Genomic DNA, 16,281 nt, shown 5'->3' with positions numbered 1-16,281 from the left:
GGTGTGGTGGTGTGTGACCTGTGTCCCCTGGCTTGCCCAGGGCGACACATTCCCCCTTAGCAAAATGCAGACCGTCCGCGGGCTGCCGTCCAACACCGGTTTTATTTTCTGTAAAAAGGGGATAACAGGGTTAAACATAACATATTTACATTTTTAATAATAATCTTCCCTTACGGGAGGCACATTTACTTTAACGTTGCAACGGTTTACGGTTACGGTTTCCGCTCTCTCCCACCCAAATAAACCTGGCCCTGATGCTGCCCCTAAAGCCCAGGCAGCACCCCTTGACCCACAGTCCAGCACACGGTACCCGAGCGGGATCTGTCCTTGCCCTCCAGAGGGTAGCCACCGGTTCCTTTGGTGGCTGGGCCCTAGCCTGCTCTGCTCAGGGCCCTCCCTCCAACCTGCCTCTCCGGAGGCGGCCTGCGGAAAACGGTAACGGTAAACAACATATTTACAAGCCACTAACGTCTGTGGTTGCCCTGCAAGTTCACGGGCTTGTCCATGGATAGTTCCCATGCAAAACTTTTCAACGGTCCCCACAGGGACAACGGTGCCGGCTCCGGCCGGTTCAATCACAAAGCAAATCAGGTGAACTTCGGTAATCATGTCTTCTTATCATTCTTTAAACTTTTAAACTTTTCAAACAAACACTCAGGTGGTCCCAACGAGGAAGGTGCTGCGGGCATCCGCTGCCCTACTCCGGTTGCTCTGCTAAGGCGGACCCATCCTCTGACACCAACACATCAAACATGCACTGACATGCCTGCTGTGACAGAGGTACCCGGTACCCATTTCCACCGGTACGCGGGGTATGGTAAACCACGGGGTCTCCCACATAGCGGGAACGCTCACTTGCTCCTTCAACTGCAACAGCGGACCCGAAGCTGGGGCAGGAGTCGTCATCTCTTGTTCCTGCGTCAGGCGGGTTACCGCCAGCTGCCGCAGCCTCCTGCTCTCCAACATCCAACACTTCAGATCCCTCGGCAGTAACGCGGAATAGCAGACCAGGCGAGTCTACACTGAGGCGCCCCATAAGTAGCGGCAAGGGTGATGCATAGGCCGAGACTAGGCCGGGCCCCTCAGCCGCAGCGGCCGGTCCTGGGAGGACATAGGGACGTGGGTCACCAATCGACTCTGTTACATCGGTTCCCTCTCCGTACACCGGGACAGTTGTAATCAGCATCTCCACCTCGTTGGTCCACTGCTCCATCATCCGGAGGAGTTGTCCCTGCTGACGCCGGTGGAACTGAATCACCCGGGCCTTCATCCAGGCCACGGTTCCGGGCTCAGGGTCTGGCACAGTCTCTACTGGGACTTCAGGCACCACGCTGTTAAGGGGCCGTGGTTCTAGCGGTTCCCCTTGGTGCACTTCAGGGCCGTCTTGAACGTCTGCAGCCGGCTGGTCCGCCGAAGCGGCTGGGCAGGGTATCGCTACCGATGGGGCAGGTAGCGGGCCTAATGGCGGGGCGGCAGCAGCTATTACGGATAGCGGGGAGAGAGGCAGGGTGAGCGGAAGCCGGCCGGGCCCCTCAGCCGCAGCGGCCGATCCTTCAGGAATACAGGGGCGTGGGTCGCTTACCCGCTCCTCCAAATCCTCTTCTGCCTCGCGTCTCCACATAGCAGCCACCACGTCCGCCATGTCGGTCTCCCACTCTTCCAGGAGGAGTTGCATATGTGCTTGCAGACGGTTACTCAGCGGGACGGTCCGGTCCCTCAACCACGTCGCCGTGCCGGGCGCGGGGGCTTCCTCGTTGGGAGTAGGGTGGTACATTTTGGCAGTCGTGCCTTCCAGGAACCCAATACTGTTGCAGAGTCCTGGCGTCCCTGCTTTTATAGCTGCAGCTACATGCGTCCAGCCGCCATCGCGTCCCCCTTAGCTCTTTCCGGCCCCTCCTTTCTCGGGGCGGGGTTTTGGCCTTCGCGCCTCTACTACTCGAGAAGACGCTCGAGCGGGAACTTTTCGCGCCAAAGATAGAGGCTTCTGGAATTTTCCTGCCGGATACCTCCGGCGGTAACAAGGCGCACCTCTACCTGACGGCAGAGCGGTAGGATCCTGTTCGTGACGCCAAGTTGTCGCGGGCGGGGAGGAGGGTGTCAGCACACCGCGCTCACCCCTTCTGCTCGGGTCCGGCGGCCGTCTTTGCTCAGTGGTGGCTCGAGCTGTGGGCCGGAGCCCGGGGGTTTCTCGAGCAGCACTCCTCGCCCGTGAGTGAAAGGGGGTTTGGGGTGTTGGGATAATGTCCGTGACGCCACCCACGGTTGTGGTGATTTGTAACACCACCGCTGCGCAATACGGGGATCCCGGGGATGGTGATGTGGAGCAGCTAGGTGTTGTGTTGCCCCTCCGTGGGTAGGGGTTGGTGATCCCGGGGCCCGGTGATGGCTTGGGAGGTGCAGGGCCTGGTGGGCGCAGGGACGCGGGGGCAGCGCTGTGCCTTGCGGCACTGTGGTACTCACTCAGCCTGACACGTGGACACAGTTTTTACGGTAAACCAAACGGCTGGTAAGACGGTCCCACGGACGGCTGCACTTGCTCACCCGGTAGGTGACGGTGATGTCCCTCTTCCTTGCACCTTTGTGTCCTTGTTGGTTGCGATGGGTCCCCACCGGTAACCCACTCCCCGGCTTCAAGCTGGGCCGGAGGAGCACTACACTTTGCCTGCACGCGCTGGCCCTCAGAGACTGGTGCCCTGGCAGTGGCGGTGTCTCTGTTGTACAGGTTGAGCTGTTGCCTTCAATCGGGACTTGGTTGTTGGGGGATCTACGTCCCCTTCACTGACGGATTCGGCAAATTTGGCGACTCCTAGCCTTGCCGGGGTCCGAGAGGCCCCTGCCCTGGTGCTGACTGTCCTTCGGAACACTGCTCCAGACCTCCGGGCACACAGCCTACGGGGTCCTTCCAGGAACGTCCAAACGGTCCCCCTCCAGACAGTCACCGCCGTTGCTGACCTTGCTGGTCTGTCCTGCACACAGCTGGACCTTCAGGCTTTTCTCTCTCTGTCACCACTCTTGCTTTCCTCCTTTACCACTTTTCTTTCTTTACTTTCACTTAGCTGTTTACTTTAGCCCTCAGCTAGACTTCACTCTTGCCCTGCCTGGGCTAATCTCTCCACTCATCTGCCTGGTACTTCCTGCCTCCAGAGCTGTGATCTCCTCGGTGGGCGGAGCCAACCGCCTGGCCCACCCCCTGGTGTGAATCATCAGCCTCTGGAGGAAGGCAACAAGGATTTTTGGTTCAGCTTAGGTGTGCCTACCTGGGATGTGGGGCGTGGTGGTGTGTGACCTGTGTCCCCTGGCTTGCCCAGGGCGACACAACTCACTGAAAGAAACACCGGTTCTGACCTCCAAACTATCCGAGATCAGCTGGAGCCCATGACAGCGGAGTCTGGCAGTCCAAGGGCGGTGACATCTCAGTGAGTAAAGAACTTAAACTGCAACCGTTGTGTCGTCTGATCCTTCACGTGCCCCGCGCTCCTTCATTAGAGGGAACTACTACTCCCCACATCCTCCCCACATCCTCCCCGGGGCCTAAGCTCTGCCTGTGGAGAGCTATACCATCTGCATTATCATCCACCCTGGAGAAGGCCTCCCGCAGCGGCGGCTAATACCTGGCCACATACCACAGGTGGTGTTACGAATAACTACTACTCCCATCATCATCCCCATCTTCCCTTTTTATTGACACCGACGGGGTCATGGAAGCGGGCCAGGCCGCTTTGACATCCCAAACCGTCACCGGCCTGGTGACAAGTAACCCTTGGGACCGCGTGGGCGCGTCATATCAACTAAAATAGTATCTAAATCTGAAAACCATGTATGAAGCATACAGCTACTTATATTCCTCTTTACTGACAGGCAATGGTCTATATATAACTCTCATTGTATTTTCTCCAGAACTAATGCCTTCCTCTTCTGCCTTTCCCACACCCATTGCTAACATCTCATTATGGCAAAGGCAAACACACATATGTCTCAGCAATACTCTCATTAAAATGCAAATGTATTTTATTATGTACAAGGAATGTATAAAGTAGACGAAACTTGTAGTTGTTAACTGGGTTATAGAGCAAATGTGATTGTGGAGGTAGAGTCAGTGCAGAATACTGAGCCCCTTCACAATGCACTTTTTTGTTGTTTCTTTGGAAGTTTCGACCTGTTAGACATGTGAGATTACTCCACAAAACAGGACTTTCCCCTCCCTATCCCCATCACAGCTTCAAGCACCACTCTGGCAATTTTTATGAATTATTTAACCTGCTTTTACTCTTAGGGTGGCTTTACATGCTGCGATATCCGGCCCGATATCGCTAGCATGCGACCCACCCCCATCGTTTGTGCGAAACGGGCATATCGCTGCCCGTCGCACACAAAATCTGGCACCCCCATCACACATACTTACCTGTATAGCGACGTCGCTGTGACTGGCGTACCACCTCCTTTCTAAGGGGGCGGTCCGTTCGGCGTCACAGCGACATCACTAAGCGGCCGCCCAATGAAAGCGGAGGGGCGGAGATGAGTGGGACGTAAAATCCCGCCCACCTCCTTCCTTCCGCATTGTGGCCGGAGGCAGGTAAGGAGATGTTCCTCGTTTCTGCGGCGTCACATGTAGCGATGTGCACTGCCGCAGGAACGAGGAACAACTCCGCCCCTGCGACAGCAGTGATAACTGGCAGCGGACCCCCATGTCAACGAGGAGCAATTTTGGACGTTTTTGCAACGATCCAAAATCGCTCCTAGGAGTCACACGCTACGACATCGCTACAGCGGCCGGATGTGCGTCACAAAATCCGTGACCCCAACGAGATCGCTGTAGCGAAATCGTAGCGTGTAAAGCCCGCTTTACTCACCCTCTGTTAATCTCCGTCAGTTTGTGACCTGCCAGCTACTCCAATGTTTCATGGAGCACGCTGTAGGTCACTCTTCAATGCAAGTCTATGAGAGCCTCGTTCTGGCTCTCATAGAAATGCATTTAGAGCTTGTGATGTAACTTGTCACTTCCAGCCAGTCAGAAGTTGCGGTCACAAGATGGCACCAAGGGGCTGGAGCATCGCCAAAAAATGGGGAAGATGGCATTAGGTGAGCATAGGACCGGAGGCAGAAACCTTAGATTAAAAGCACCACTACAGATAATAGCTGACAGTTAACTTCCATACTAGTTAACCCTTTAAGTGAACATGTGAAAAATAAAAAACGCAGCAAAAAATTGTCTTTTCACCATACAGCTGCCGAAAAAGTGGAATAAAGTGATCAAAAATTCATATATAAATAAAAATGATAACACTAAAAATGTCATTTTGTCCCAACAGGCTGCCATACAGCTCCATCAGCAAAAAATAAAAAATGTACAGCTCTCATAATACAGCAATGTAAAAAATATTATTTTTTCTATAAAATAGTTTTGATGGTGTAAAAGCAGCAAAACAAAAAAAACTATATAAATGTAGTATTGTTATAATTGTACTGACCCGAAGAATAATGTTCTTATTACTTTTACAACACAGTAAATGGCATTAAAAAAAAAAAAATCTTGACTTGCTGTTTGATTTTGATTCTGTTTCATAAAAAAAACAAAATAGAAAGCAATCAAAAAATATTATGTAGCCTAAAATAGTACCAATAAAAGATCCGTATATATTTTTTTTTAGGTTGTGTGACTATCACGCTAAAAACGCTTTTTTACAAAATAAAGATTTTTGCATCACTGAACTCTAAAAGCATAGATTTTTTTATTATTATGCTTGTGTGAGGGCTTGTTTTCTGCGGGATGACGGATCTTTTATTGGTACTATTTTAGGCTACATAATATTTTTTGATTGCTTTCTATTTTGTTTTTTATTTATAAAGATAAATCTGGGAGCCGCCGCTGCAGTAGGTCTTCTCCGGGGTGGATGATAATGCACCTCGGATGGTACAGCTCTCCACAGGCAGAGCTCAGGCCCCAGGGAGGATGTTAGGAGTAATCGCCTATGGTGCAGGGGCACGATGATGGGAGCGCCTGCAATGATGGGACGACACAGAGGGTGCAGTTCAAGTTCTTTACTGACTGAAGTAATGTGACGCCCTGGACTAGCCATATATATATTAGTATAAATTATTTATCCGCACACCACAGGTAGCATCACGAATAACTACTCCCATCATCCCCATCTTTATTGACACCGCCGGGGTCACAGAACCGAGCCAGGCCGCTGTGACAACCCAAACCGACCCCGACCCGGTGACGAGTAAACCCCCAAGAACCCGTGGGCGCGTCACAGTCATGGTCAGAATTTTAAAAAAATTGGCTGGGTCAGGAAGGTGAAAACAGGCTTGTGGGGGGGGGGGGTGAAGGGGTTAATTTTTCACCACTTTCAAAATCTCTGTTTGCTGTCAGTTGAGGAGAACACTTTTGTTTCCATCCATAGGTCAAACATCGGTGCAGGACTAGTCCTGCTTTTTAGCTGGGGATATTTTATAAGCTAAAGATCCAGAAATCATTTATTTGTCAGAAGATTGATGGAACAAGTTTGCATCTTTTGGATATATAGATTATTTCCATTCACTGACAGCAAACAGAGCTGGTGATTGACAATTAAACCATTTAACTGCAAAGACACAGCAAACTGATGCAATCATTATACCACAAATTCGCTTTAGGTTTCCAGTTTTTTATTGTAATTTCAATATTTCAATTTTTTTTATATTTATATTATTAATTCTTTCATTTTTTTTAGTGACCAAAACCAGAAAAAAAGAAGGAAAGTAATAAAGATACTGATTCCTATGTATTGTGGATTTTTTTTACACCAGGTGAAGGAATGCAAATACTCTGCGCACCTCACCTGTAATTTACTTCTTACGATTATGCAGGTGGGTGTTAGGGACACAGGGAGGGGTAATGGGCGTGATCACAGAAGGGAGACATGAGCTTCTATACTGTTCGATCCTTTAATACGGATGTTCCACAGCATACATTATACTGTCAAATCCACGCTGTACGCTCCTGGCATTCATGCGGTTAATAGTGTCCATGTGTAAAGTGTTTGTGTCCCCACAGAGCACAATGCAGATCTGTGTGGACTGAGGAATTCGCTGAGTGACAGCAGACTGCCTACACTAGGACTATACATTCTGCCTAGAGAGTGTGGAGCAGCCTAGGTGTGGCCAGCTTATCTTCCCAGTCACTGCTGGGGAGATTTGTTTCTTCTCAGTAAGCAGAGTGTGGGTGAGGCCTGAACACTAAACTTTGTTTAAACCCATCCCAGAAGTTGTGCTGTCTATTAGAGCTGTGGATGTTCCAAGAAACTCTCTCCCCACCAGGAGGCCTTGTCGTCTGCTGCACAGTAAGTCCCTTACTACCTCCTTTTGTCACATAAGTCACTGGCACTTGTTAAAACTTGTGTGTCTTGTTTGTATATTGAGCACAAATCCATGAGATTCTGCATCCATGTGATTCTACATTCATGATTCTACATCCATGAGACTCTACATCCATGAGACTCTACATCCATGAGACTCTACATCCATGAGACTCTACATCCATGAGATTCTACATCCATGAGACTCTACATCCATGAGATTCTACATCCATGAGATTCTACATCCATGAGATTCTACATCCATGAGATTCTACATCCATGAGATTCTACATCCATGAGATTCTACATCCATGAGATTCTACATCCATGAGAATCTACATCCATGAGAATCTACAGCCATGAGATTCTACAGCCATGAGATTCTACAGCCATGAGATTCTACAGCCATGAGATTCTACAGCCATGAGATTCTACAGCCATGAGAATCTACAGCCATGAGATTCTACAGCCATGAGATTCTACAGCCATGAGATTCTACAGCCATGAGATTCTACAGCCATGAGAATCTACAGCCATGAGAATCTACAGCCATGAGATTCTACATCCATGTGATTCTACAGCCATGTGATTCTACATCCATGAGAATCTACATCCATGAGATTCTACATCCATGAGAATCTACATCCATGAGAATCTACATCCATGAGAATCTACATCCATGAGAATCTACAGCCATGAGAATCTACAGCCATGAGATTCTACAGCCATGAGATTCTACAGCCATGAGATTCTACAGCCATGAGATTCTACAGCCATGAGATTCTACAGCCATGAGAATCTACAGCCATGTGATTCTACAGCCATGTGATTCTACAGCCATGTGATTCTACAGCCATGTGATTCTACAGCCATGTGATTCTACAGCCATGAGATTCTACAGCCATGAGATTCTACAGCCATGAGATTCTACAGCCATGAGATTCTACAGCCATGAGATTCTACAGCCATGAGATTCTACAGCCATGAGATTCTACAGCCATGAGAATCTACAGCCATGAGAATCTACAGCCATGAGAATCTACAGCCATGAGAATCTACAGCCATGAGAATCTACAGCCATGAGAATCTACAGCCATGAGAATCTACAGCCATGAGAATCTACAGCCATGAGAATCTACAGCCATGAGAATCTACATCCATGAGAATCTACATCCATGAGAATCTACAGCCATGAGAATCTACAGCCATGTGATTCTACAGCCATGTGATTCTACAGCCATGTGATTCTACAGCCATGTGATTCTACAGCCATGAGATTCTACAGCCATGAGAATCTACAGCCATGAGAATCTACAGCCATGAGAATCTACAGCCATGAGAATCTACAGCCATGAGAATCTACAGCCATGAGAATCTACAGCCATGAGAATCTACATCCATGAGAATCTACATCCATGAGAATCTACATCCATGAGAATCTACATCCATGAGAATCTACATCCATGAGAATCTACATCCATGAGAATCTACATCCATGAGAATCTACAGGTGTCTTCATGGTCATACTAGCTGTATAGGAATTGGATGTTCAGAAGTCTTCAGCTCATTCAGTCGTCAGTATTTAGCTTATTAATTCTATAAGGGCTGCTAGAGATGTTAGGACCAAGCAGTGACTGCAATCCACAAACTGTCCGCAGACCTCCTGACCCGAGCTTGACCGCTTCATATGTGTCTACAAGTCTGACGCTCATCTCAAGAAAGTCTCGGCCAGTCCATGCTTGGACCAATCTGCTCAGACGTCTGAAGCAGTCTGCATTGATTTTCACGTGTAGAAATCGTACCTATAAGGGTACGCTCACTCGAGTCTCGCATCACCCTGCGTGGCCGCACACTCTCCGGCCAGGAGAGTGTCAGCTGCATAGAAATACATGTGTCTACGAGTCTGACACTGATGTCAAGAAGAAAGCCACAGCCGTCCACTCCATGCTTGGACCTATCTGCTCAGATGTCTGAAGCAGCCTGCATTGAGTTTTCACGTGTAGAAATCGTACCTATAAGGGTACGCTCACACGAGTCTCGCATCACCCTGCGCGGCCGCACACTCTCCAGACAGGAGAGTGTCAGCTGCATAGAAATACATGCAGCTGACCGGCTTCTGTCAAGAAGAGCGAGTGGCCGCGTAGGGTGATGTGAAACTCGCCCGAGTCGTACCCTCGTGTGAGCATACCCTTATAGTCTAGATGGCTGTTGTCTGTCTATTTGTTGCAGTGGTCTGGACAAATTATTAAATTTTGATATGGTTAAACTGGCCAATGCAAGTCTGTGGGTCCGTAATAAAATTGGCAATAGTCGGATGCCATCCATGCTATGTCTGTGTTTCTCTTACTGTTTACTTGAGAAACCTTCATCAGGTTGTTGTCTTTTTTTTTTTTTTTGTTTTTTCTTTTCTGAGAATTGATGAGTCTCTGATAACTAATACACTGAAACTGTGATAAATAAACACCGATGGAACTTTGGTTTGTTTTTGGAGACTATATAAATCCCTGATGTCTGAGCCCTTGGACAGGGATGTCAAACTCAAATACACAGAGGGCCAAAGTTAAAACAAAACTTGGGCAAAGTCACTGACCAACATTGATATTTATTTAAATGAAAAAAAAAAAAAAGCCTACAATTGAGAGATTTTCATTATCAAATATAACAATATTTTCATATGGAAATAAACTTAAAGGAGTTGTAAGTACTTTTAATTCATAGATCTTAAAAATTAGGCAATGTTCACATGTCCTGTAGTCATTTCCATTTTTTCATCCATTTAGAAAATGCAAAAAACGGATCCATTAACTATAATGATGACAGATTCGTTAATGGATTGGTCAAAACCTGTCATCCGTTAGGTGCCAATCCTTCAACCATCTGTTTTCGACAGATGAAAAGTCCTGGGTACAGAACATTTTCTGAGCGGATCCAAATACAGTTGGCGAACGAATCCGTTAAAGCATAATGGCAGCCTATGGGCAATGGATCCAGATAGTTCACATATCGACTCCCATTATGCTTTAATGGATCTGTTGCAAATTAAAACTAGATAGGATGGAATAGGATAAGATAGATGTGATATATATATATATATATATATATATATATATATATATATATATATATATATATATATATAATTAATTAGCACTAAAGAGTGTTTAGCTTTTTTTTGTGTTTTTTTTTTTTTTTTTTTTTTTTTTTTTTCCCCTTTTTCTTTGTTTTTAGCCCCAAATTTAATAATTGAAAAAAATGTGAGGTACCCGTTATTTTTGGAAGCCAGCTATGGTAAAGCAGACAGCTGCAGACCGCAGCTGGCACCTTTACCTTGGCTAGTAATCCAAAACAGAAGTCACACCACGCTGCTGCTTGAAATTATTTATTTAAAATTAAATAAATATTAAATAAAAAAGTGAGGCCCCCCCCAAAATTGAATTACCAGCCAAGGTAAAGCGGACAGCTGGGGTCTGGTATTCACAGGCTGGGAAGGCCCATGCTTACTGGAGCCTACCCAGCCTAAAAATAGCAGGTCACAGCCGCCCCAGAAGTAGCGCATCCATTAATGTGCCAATCCTGACTCTTCACATTGGCTCATGCCGTTACCCTGGTGCAGTGGCAAACTGGGTAATATATGGGGTATTAGTATGGGTATTACTAATCCAGTATTTGAAAATTGACAAAAAAAAACCAATAATATTTTTTTTCTAATAAAATTCCCCGACACAAGCTCTCATTAACCAATTTATTAGAAAAAAAAAATCCTTTCAGGTATTCCGTAATCGACAGCGAGGTCCCACAATGTTCCTCCAAAGCAAATCTGAAAGATATAAAAAGAAAGTAAAAAAAAGAAACAAGACACCAATATATTGCTCTTCAAAACACTTATTTAGCTCAACTGTAATCCATTAAAAGGGGTCCAACGACGTCCACAGTCTCACTGTTCCAGCCTATGAAGAACAGAATGTTCCCTATAGGCTGGAACAGCAGCCACTGTCGGCTCAGACACTTCTGTAAGAACCAGAGCTATGAACTGGTCACCAGAGGTAACAGCAGTGGGTCACACTGTAGTGCGAGGGCCGCGGGCATTGACGTGCGGTAACGTCATGGGTTCACCGCCAGTCAGTCCCGATGGCTCTTACTTTGTGTAAAATTTGCCGCGGGCACTGACCTGTGGCGAACTCATGACGTTACAGCCTGCGGCTCTTGTGCTACTGTGTGACCTGCTGCTGTGACCTGAGGTGACCTCATGAGGTTATTAGACCTCAATCGAATCCATTACAAATGGATCATTACTAGACATGTGAACCCTGCCTTATATCACATGATGGGAGCATTGGGCATTTCTTACACAGGGGTGTAAATAAAAAGCTTATGCCCCCTTCTCCATAAAACACCAACCTTTTAATATTTGTTGGAGTTACAGAAGAGCATATCTCCCAACTCTGAAGTAATGTTTCTCCTATTCAAGCCCCTAGATTGCCCTTATGATGCTAACACAGGTGTCACACAATGTATGATATTCCCACAGTGAATGGTATGATGACCCTATTGTAACCCTCCACCTTGCAATGCATGGTGACACCAATACCGTATGATGCCGCAAATGTGATCCACACACAGACTAATGAGCCCCATATGGTCCTCCATACACACTAATGATGGGCCCCACATGGCCCTCTATGCATACTAATGATAACATGCGAGTGCAGTGTGATGTTTCATACGCTCCCATAGGCTTGTATGGGGGTGCGTGCGTGAGCTGAGACTTGCTGCCAAACACAGCATGCTGTGATTACACCGAGAGCACTATTCGTGTCAAAGAAAAATAATCAAGAGGACATTGCCTCATTGATTAGGGCTGCTTCTCACTTGCGACTTTCTCGCAGTAGAGCAATGCGAGAAAATCTCGCATTGAATCGGACACTTGTTATTGTATGATTCAGCCCGCTTTTGCGATTTTTCTTTTTTTTTTTTTTTTTTTCCTTCTCTCAGTCCGCATCGGACTGAGAAAAAAAATTGTAGCTTTTTTTTTTTTTTCCGCATGCTGCTTTTTTGCGAGTTTCCACTGCGAGTCTCTCCAATGCAAGTCTATGGGAGCGTGTAAAAAATCGGATGTCAGGGGACGGGACTCACACCATCCTAGTGACATCCGATTTTCTAAATACATTTATTGCATGTTTCCTAAAACACTGGAAACGAATGATGTCTCACAATGTCTGTCAATCACTATTCTCTGTCAATCGGTCTCTCCCTCTCGCTCTCTATTCTCTCTCTGTCGGTCGGTCACTATCTCTGTCCCTCTCTCTGTCCATGTCGGTCTATCCCTCTCCCCCCCCCCCCTCCCCCCTCCCTCCCCCCCTCATACTCACCGATCCCCGATCCCCAGCGCGGCGCTGCACGGCGTTCACACTGCTCCTGTACCCGGCTCTTCCCGATTTGCCCTGGTGCGTTGGCAATCGGGGTAATAAGGAGTTAATGGCAGCCCATAGCTGCCACTAAATCCTAGATTAATGATTGCAGGCGTCTGAGACTCCCTCAATGATTAACCTGTAAATTTAAAGTTAATAAACACACACAGTGAAAAAATCCTTTATTTGAAATAATAACCAATAATAAAGAGCCTCGTTCACCACTTTATTAAGTACCCAAAAAACCCATCCTTGTCCGACGTAATCCATGGAGGTCTCTCGTTGCTTCCAGCTCTGCTAAATGAAGGTGACAGGAGCTGCAGAAGAACACCGCAGCTCCTGTCAGCTCCACGCAGCAACTGAGGTGAGTATCGCGATCAGCTGATGATGTCAGTCAGGTAACTCGCGGCCACCGCTGGATCCTCCAACAGTGACAGCAAGTCGCCCGAGTGACAGCAATGAAGTCACAGATGAGTTGCGGTCACGGGGGGAGGATCCAGCTAGCCGCGGGTAACCTGAGTGACAGCAGCACTAATCGCGCTACTCAATTCAGTCACTCAGGGGATTAGCAGTCACCGGTGAGTCCCTAACGGGTGACCGCTAATCAGGACGCGACACAGACAGAGCCGCGGCATGACAATGAAGTCGGGTGAAGTTCAGCCGAGTTTTTTTCAGCCAACTCGGACCGATTTTACTCGCATAGATGTGTTTCCAGCCTTAACATTGGTGCGAGTGCAATCTGATGTTTTATCGCAAGTGGAAAAGAGCCCTTACAATGAGTATTTAGTGAGGTTTTGTTTTTTGTTTTTTTAGTAAACTAAGGTATGTTCACACAGGGCATCTTTTACTGTGTTTTTGAGGTCACAAAGATCTACCTAAATGCATGCATTTCCTTCCCCGGCAAAGTCTATCAGATTGGCTGCATCTTGGCTTTGTTTTTGAAGATGCAGCATGTCAATTCTTTTTGCGTTTTTGAGCCCTTCCAATTTGACTTAAAAAAAAACGCATTGGGAAAAATGTGGCAAAAGCACGGCAAAAACGTATGCATTTTTTGATGCGTTTTTGGCGTGGGTGTGTATTTTGGGGCCAAAAATGCCGCATCTGAAGATACACTGTGTGAACATGGCCAATAAGGGGTATTCCCATCTCCAAGATCCTATCCCAACATGTAGTAGGTGTAATTGTCATGCTAGGTACGAGGAAGTACCAAGCGCATGGCAAAAGGGAAGGAGAACCCTGTGTAGAGGGAAGATGTGAACCCCCTGACCAAACCTACAGCAGGTTCCGCACCTATGCGCCAAGCTGGATACCTGACCCTAGGTAGCCCCAGTGTTGAATCCTAAACAGGGAACGGATGTGATGAGTTCTTCGTCAGCCTCACTAACCAACTATAGGAGACAGAGGATACACAGGGAGAAAAGCATGAACTACTTATGATTAGATGACTCAGGTAGAAGTTCAGCAGAGCTTTCAGGAACGATACCACAGAGGAGTACAAGCCACCTGCCTGCAACCTCAGTTTGAAGGAACTGAAAATATCACCAGCACAGTCCAAAAGAAGGAAGAAATGGGTATTTAAACACCAAAGGAATACTGACAATCAACAGCTGGATGGAAGTCAAGCTCATGCTGGGTCCAAAAGGGAGAGAGATGACTCCAGCAGGAAAGCTACCTATACCAATGAATACTAACAGCAGGGACAATGGAAAGTCAGGGAGCATTGTGCGTAACCAAACGCTGTGACCTTCGATGGCCAGAAACCACATGACTGTCTGTCATCCGTGACAGTAATAATTGTAGCAAATACCTACAACTAGAAATGCAGTATAATTCTGCTAATATAGCCATGTTTCTAACCTCATGTGCAGGGCATTGCAGCTTAGATATCCATATTCACAAGCAACTAACTCACTATGTGAGTGAACATAACCTGGATACCTAAGTTACAATGCCCTGCAGATGAGGTAAGAGACATGGCTATATCAGGAGAACTATACTACATTTCGAATTGGAGGTACTGTATTTGCTAATATTAGTCTCATTACACCTACTACATATTGTGATAGCATCTTGGAGATGGGAAAATCCCTTTAGGTTACTTGTGGGGGTTTTTGTTGCATTTTTGTCATATCTCATGTTTAACCATAAATACAGCTACTTTGTTTGATACTTCCTGGTATTTGGCTTTTGACAAAATGTATGGGTCATGTGTGTTTTTTTTTTAACTTGCGGAAATTGTTTCTAATGCAATTCTATTGAGTTATTCAGGCGTCAGATTCTGCTTTAAAAGGACAGCTTTTATCAGACCGCCATGTTATGGGTTTTTGTTTTTTGTTTTTTTTTTAACTCTCAAACATTTACATATACAAATGGAACAGAGGAATGTAATTGATTATTATGGGATATCTCTGGGTTCTGTTTTTTTCGAGTGGAAGAGATGGTTATAATTGCTGCACTATTCTTCTGATGTAAAAATATGCAATAGAACTCAGAATCCTAACATAATTAACTACTTTGCTGTTTACTGTTTGCATCAGTTATACAAAGAATCTAATTTGAACTTTAACTCTTTAGTGACTGAGCCAATTTTGAGCATAAAGGGGTTGTTCAGCTATAGGCTACAATTATACTGTAGTCACCCATGTGAGTGCAGACTTGGAATCTTCACTGTGCGCTGTGAGGATTGTCCGATACCAAGATCGGTGGGTGAGTGACCGCAAGTATGTGATTTGCAATTATGCGGTTGCATACTGTCACGGTTGACAGACAACCCTGTGGTGTCCGGCTGCAGAAGGTTACTGCATTTGACTGCACAAACTCCTCTTTGATATTCCATCCTTTGCTCTGTGTTGTGAATGGAGTTTTGTGTGTCTTCTCTGTTGGGGTTTACTCTTTCCTTTTTAGGACCCTGCAGAGATCTTCTTTTTCTTTCAGCTGCTAATCATTCCTTCACCCTCTGTTTCTTTCTATATCTGCATTAACCTTTGGTTAGTTGCTGGTGATATTTAATTTCTATACAGTCCTGATTGCAAGCAGTTTGCTTGTAATCTTTGGGAGAAAAGTTGTGTGTTGCTGTTCCCCTCCCTAAAGCCCCCGTCACACACAGTGATGTCGTTAGCGAGATCGCTGAAACGTCACAGGTTTTGTGATGCAACAGCGATCTCGCTATGTGTGACACATAGCAGAGACCGACCCCGCGCTGCGATATCGCCGATCGTACCTGAACGTCCTGGTTCATTTTTTGATTGTTGATGTCCCGCTGGGCAGCATGCATCACTGTGTTTGACGCCATAACAACGACGAGCGACCTCGTAGGCGACTCAGAACTCAGCATTCTATCGAGGTCTGAGTCATCAGAATAGCTGCTGAGTGACAGGGTCCCAACGACCGCCGAGGTCGTTATATGGATTACCATATCGTTGTTGCGTCACTAATTAGATCTGCCTGTTTGACAGTTCACTAGCGACCATGTAGTGACGTACCAGCGATCCTGACCAGGTCATATCGTTGTTGGGATCGCTGGAACTTCGCTA

General features: G+C 46.5%; 1 protein-coding gene across 2 annotated transcripts in view; it reads left to right on the top strand.

The window, feature by feature from the left end:
- Positions 1-7,144: 7,144 nt before the first annotated feature.
- Positions 7,145-16,281, top strand: part of ATP10B (ATPase phospholipid transporting 10B (putative)) — a 739,295-nt gene continuing 730,158 nt past the window's right edge. For both annotated transcript variants that reach the window (XM_075344442.1, XM_075344439.1), the window contains exon 1: positions 7,145-7,325. The gene's annotated coding sequence lies outside the window, so the exon portion shown is untranslated. The remainder of the gene's footprint in view (positions 7,326-16,281) is intronic.

The sequence above is a fragment of the Anomaloglossus baeobatrachus genome, chromosome 4, assembly GCF_048569485.1.
Source record: "Anomaloglossus baeobatrachus isolate aAnoBae1 chromosome 4, aAnoBae1.hap1, whole genome shotgun sequence".
Classification (NCBI taxonomy): Eukaryota; Metazoa; Chordata; class Amphibia; order Anura; family Aromobatidae; genus Anomaloglossus; species Anomaloglossus baeobatrachus.
Note: the sequence above shows the minus strand (reverse complement) of the source record. Positions and strands in the feature narration are given on the sequence as shown.